At 40.8% G+C, this 5,827-nt stretch overlaps 1 non-coding gene across 1 annotated transcript; it reads right to left on the reverse strand.

Annotated features, from left to right (window-relative positions):
- Window positions 1-5,392: 5,392 nt before the first annotated feature.
- LOC138581533 (U1 spliceosomal RNA) lies at window positions 5,393-5,554 on the reverse strand. Its single transcript, XR_011304605.1, has one exon. It is a non-coding gene; the product is annotated as a U1 spliceosomal RNA (small nuclear RNA).
- Window positions 5,555-5,827: the final 273 nt, after the last annotated feature.

The raw sequence follows: 5,827 nt of genomic DNA on the forward strand, positions 1-5,827 counted from the left end.
AAGTCCTAAAATACAGATGCCTGGACCACTGCCTGTTCTTCCCTAGCCCAGGATGTTGCTCTTTGTGCGTGGTGTGCACCAAATGCCCCAAACCTGCATTAGGCACAGTTGGAATCCTGACAATCACAGGCGATCTCAACATTGCTTGTCATAGACAAGAGGGTAAACAACTATCCGCAGTGGCTGTGAAATGGAATTTGTTAATGAATGAAAGGCAACTATTCAAATTGAACGGATCAATGGAAGGGGATATTCCACAACGAAACACCTGGCATCGGGGTTCGCAATCATCTATGATTGATTATACTTTTGTTGATAACTCCTTGTTTAACAGTATGGTAAATTTCACAATTGTCCCCCAGACATCTAGTGACCATGATATCCAGACTATGCAATGGAATTGGAATGTTCAAAAAAAATATTTTATAACTCTCAGGCTACTAATTTAACCTTAAATGCAGCTCATAATAGGTTTAAATGGTCTCCTCAGTCACTAAAAACATTGGAGTAGAATCTTATGAGAACTGAAAATGATCGACAAAATGGGATTAAGGGCAATGGCCGCACTTATGTAGAAGAAAGGCAGATATTCGTAGTTAAAATAAAGAACAAATCAAAAATAAATTCTAAGTTGAGGCTACACTCATATGATGAAGACGTGTCTGTACGGAAAGCACAATATAGGAAAGAAAAGAGACAATTAAAACACTTAAGTCCGTCGAAAAGAGATGCCAGACTTAGATCCCTGAAATGTAACTATAAAAATTGGGTAAAATCAAGACATGTGTTAATGTATCAACAGGATGCGGAAAACATGTTAGAACAATTAAAATCAAAAAACTCAGCAAAGATCTGGGACCTTCTGAAAGTGACCCAGGCCAAGGTCGAAATGATTCACCAGTTGAATCCCATTCCACAGGAAGTATGGGCTACGTTTTATAAAACTCTTTATGCCGAAACTAACTTAGTGAATAGCCTGATTCCGGTGAATTATACACAAGGTAGGGATATCATATTTGATATTGCGGATATATTATTTTATATATCAAAACTATCAACGTCGCGTGCACCAGGGCCCGACGGTTTATCGAATTTAATGATCAAGAGACATCCAATGGCGTGGGCAAACATCTTTTTTCTTATATTTCAGCAGATAATTGAAACCCACACCATTCCATCGTCGTGGAAAAAATCCATTACCATCCCAATTTATAAAAAGGGAGATAATAAAAATCCTGCGAACTATAGGCCGATATCGCTATTAGACATACCAAGTAAATTGTTTGCTAGATTACTCTTGCGAGATTTAAATAAAAGGTTGTGTGATGGAGGAATGAGGGACCCAAATCAAACAGGCTTTATGCCAGGGATGGGAACTGCCATTAATCTGCACATCTTGCAAATCATTAAGGAACAGGAATGTCTAAAGGGTCAAATGGTATATCTGGCCTTCATTGATTTTCAAGCCGCTTTCGACTCGGTATGCAGAAAATTGCTAATAAAGAAACTAGGAGAGGCGGACTGTCCAGCGTATCTGATTTATTGGATAAATGAGTTACACTCGGGGACAACTGTCCAAATTAGGCTAGCCTCAGGTGGTACGCTATCAGATCCCATCCCGACGTGCAGAGGCCTAAAGCAGGGATGCATATTGGCAAGCACCCTGTTTAATTTCTTTGTGGCTGCAGTCAGACATGACTTTGAAAACTGCAAAGCTGATGCTCCACGTCTGGGAGGACGTGCAATCCCCTGGTTGTTTTATGCCGACGACTTGATTTTGCTGGCTAAAACTCCGGGGGGGTTGCACAAGCTCCTGACAGCCCTGAGTAAATATGCTAATGAAAATCATCTGAAAATAAATCAAGAAAAATGCAAGATCATGATAGTGGGTAAAAACAAAAAGCGGAGAACTGTGATCAAACCATGGGTTATGCAGAATATTCTGATTGAGACAGTGGATGAGTATAAATATCTAGGTCTTCAAATCAGTAATGATACACAAGATAGACCATTTTTCAGTGATCTAAATCAAAAATTGTCAACGGGTATATCACAAACAAAGATTATACAAGCTAAATATGGGAAGTTTTCTTTAATCCCTGCGATGACCTTTTATAAACAAAAGGTCGTCCCTACTCTTACCTATGCGACTGAAACTAGGGATATGATTGCTGAAAGATCTTGGATTAGAATGGAAGGTCGTTTTTGGAAATCGATTTGTGGTTTACCTCTATCTGTCCCAGTTTGCTTACTACGCCATGAGATGGGGATGATTTCTTTAAATGCTGTGTATTTATGGAAAGTGCTGTCTCTTTATCGTAAATATTTCATGGCTAAGGAAGGAAATGGGGTTATGCATATTATAGGAAACTACATGTTAAATGCAAGCAATAACAAAATTGTAAAGTGGCGAAAATGTATAATTTCAATCATGAATGAAGCAGGCGTAGACATCATTCTCTTGGTAAATAATCCAGACAGAGCCAAGAAAAAGCTGTGGCTTGGTGACTGGATCAAGACCAGGGAGGCTTGCTTGAAATTAAGGTTGTTCAAGAATCAACCATATGCAATTAAAGAACTGCATAAAATAGAGCAATACTTGATCCGATTTCCTGATCCGAAAAATAGATTTAATTATCTAAGGTTTAGATTGAATTCATGCCCAACAAATGAACTGAACGTGATGCGTAAAATGATCATGAACGGAGACTGTAGATTCTGTAGGGTTCCGCAGCAATTGGAAACAGTAAAGCATCTCATTGTAGCTTGTCCTGCATTAATTGAGAAAAGATGTCAATTTTTTAAACATATGTTTGCTAATCATGTATCCTTGAGTATGAAGTACTATGGGGAAAATTATATCACAGTCAAGAAGCAAAAATGAACATTGCAATATTACTGTTTATTAATTCTCTAAACTTAAATGAGTACATCCCGGTAAATAGCAAAGAATGATTATGGTATATTTCATAGAATGTGTGTTTTGGTATGTTTTCGAGTGAGGTAGTCATATGTAGTATTAATTAATTGAAAAATGGAGAAGGACAAAAAGATTTTGCTATGATGGTAAGAAAGGTTAAGATGAGACTCAGTTGGAAATGTGGTATTTTATTTGTTTTTTTGTAAAATTGATAATTCTTCCTTTCTCGATTTTGCTTTTATACAAGTGGAGATAAAAGTATATTTTTATATGTTGGGTTTATATTATGTAAATTGTCAAATATATTTTGTGTGTAATGTGTATAAATTTGAAAGGCTGTTTTTTATACAGCTAAATCAAATAAAAATAAATAAAATAAATAATCATAATTATTCCATGATCTCCTGATTGGTGTTTAATGCCAAAGGAATTTGCTATGCCTACACGTGTTTCGACCTTGTCAGTCTTTTTCAAGGCAAATCAACAAATCTACATTAAAAAAATCAGTACATATCACAAATGGATTTACACTGCATGATGATGAAATCAGTTTAACAAAAAACAACCAGAAAACATCCATAATTTCTCCAAAGTGATTGTGTCCATATAACAATGCACCCATGATAGATTACACCAATGTACAGAATAGGAATGAATATAGGAAAGGGGGAGGAGACACAAAAAGATGAACATGTGTAAATATCACAGATGCTACTTTTGCCATCAATTGTATTCATACATATAACATACATATAACATGACAGTGCCATTGCCACTCTGGTCCTTAACAATGTACTTGCCACGTTCCTGTAACCTGTTCATTGCACTAGGCAGGCGTTAGCCTAGAGTACCATCGTCTGCAGCTGACCAAATGTTATCTTTTCATACATCCCTGACCCACTAACCACAGCGCCCTTACACCTGGTATCCCCAACCTGTTTACTACTACTTATTATATGTCATTCACAACGCGCCTCTACACAAGTGTTTCAAGGTGCGACGAGGCAAGGGAGGGGAACCGAGTGAAGACAGAGACAGCGATCTTAATAGGCCAGGTGAGATTGAGATTGTGCAAGTGCAGTGGAGAGGCGAAGGGGAGAAGTGCGGGGGGAAAAGGGGAGGGGGGCAGTGCAGTACATAAGATAACCGTTAATAATAAATAAAGATAAATAAGTGAAATAAATAAGGGCAATAAAAAAGAAGTGACAAGGTACGGGCAGACATCAGGTGTCAAGTGCTGGTAAAGGGCTGTAGGGATACAGAGACAGTCGTCAAGTGCAAGGGTTGCCAGAGGGGCAGTGCAGGTGTGCAACTGGCGGGGAGAGAACCTGGGCCCGAGATCAGAGGGTAGTCAGGTAAACCAGTGCAGTTTCAGTTTCAACCAGGAGGTCAGCAGGGGAGCAGAGGAGAGAAAGCAGAAGCAAAGAGGAAGGTCTTGCGGTGCTTCCGGAACCAGAAATAGTTCTCCTGAAGTTTCAGAGAGGCAGGGAGGCTGTTCCAAAGGGAGGGCCCAGCAGAAGAGAGAGATCTACCGCCAACTTGTTGCTTGGAGAAGCGACTGACCCTGACGGATTTGCAGGCGGATAGGCGAAGTTTCATACATAAAAGAAAAGGCTTGTCCAACCTTTCTGAATGTGGGGCCGAAGCATTAACTTTTTGTCACCCAGTGGGCCGGCGAGCCAAAAGTCAACTACCTCACCCAAAGCAGTATATTAAAAAGCGATATTGTGTGACCTTTGACACAATAGCATCACATCACAGGCAGTGATAGCCATGCAGTCCGAAAGATAGCTTTTGGTGTCATGGGCAGTGATCAAAGGTTAGTTGCTTGTGATTTCTTTCAGTGTCTGTGTTAATATTTTTCTGAAATAGTGGGAGCGACCGAGCGTATCGAGGCAGCTGTAAGGTTCTAGGGAGAGTTTGGGGGGAATCCCCCCCCAAGAATTTATTTTCAAATATGGGGTTGAAATGGTGCATTTTACAGCAGAAAAGGTGACCAAAAAGCCATAAGTTTACAATCAGGTCTAAAGGGGAACATGAAAATTCCATGTCACCAACAGCAGAAAAGAACATTTTACAACACAACACATTTTAATGATCAATGTGTCCACAGTGTAAGACAGCACTGTCACTGATGTAACACATTGTCATGCTGGTTGTACCCAAAATATTCCTCTGTAGCAACACGTCTATGCTGGCTGTTCCCAATTTAGGGCAGCATTGTCCTGTACAAAGCATGATTGATGCTGCCTGAGCATGTGCAGTGTGCCCAATACATATGGTAGCTTATCTCTGTAATACACAATACTTCTGTGGTGATGAAAGAAGCATAATTCAATTCAACAGATAAAATGTGGAAAAGCGATCACCCAAAGGTGAACCTAATTGAAGAAACGCAATGTGAGCACAATCTTAAAGTATGCAACCTAGCAGGCCTAGTGCACACTTTACCTTTTCTTTCACCAATAAATCGGGGGGAGAGCGCGAACGCAGTCCCCCACTACCAGAAATAATGCAGTTGTGTATCCCGCATTTGGGAACATAGCAGGGATCAGCAAATCCGATGTGCAATGGGTAAGCCTCACCCTGGGAGATCTGCCCTTGAGATCAGATTCTCCCCTGCCAGCTAATTATGAGTTGCATGCAAGAGGGTGAGAAGGCAGGCCCTGACCCAGCCCCAACCCCCCCACACTGCAGAAGCTCTGAGTGTCTGCAGAGCTGCCTGTCCCACGTGTAGGGGGAAGCTCCAGCAGGCAGAGCCCAGCAGAAGAGCAGATTGTAGCACAGTTCCTTTCTCCCACCAGGCCCTGCTCATCCCGAGATTTGTATAAATAGCACAATGGCTCGAGCAGGCCTGTTGCAGTCTGCCCACTGGTCTGTCGGCCCCACACGGGCCCATGGCCCTCC

The sequence above is a fragment of the Ambystoma mexicanum genome, chromosome 3p (genome assembly GCF_040938575.1).
Source record: "Ambystoma mexicanum isolate Mex_15411 chromosome 3p, UKY_AmexF1_1, whole genome shotgun sequence".
In the NCBI taxonomy this organism is placed as follows: domain Eukaryota; kingdom Metazoa; phylum Chordata; class Amphibia; order Caudata; family Ambystomatidae; genus Ambystoma; species Ambystoma mexicanum.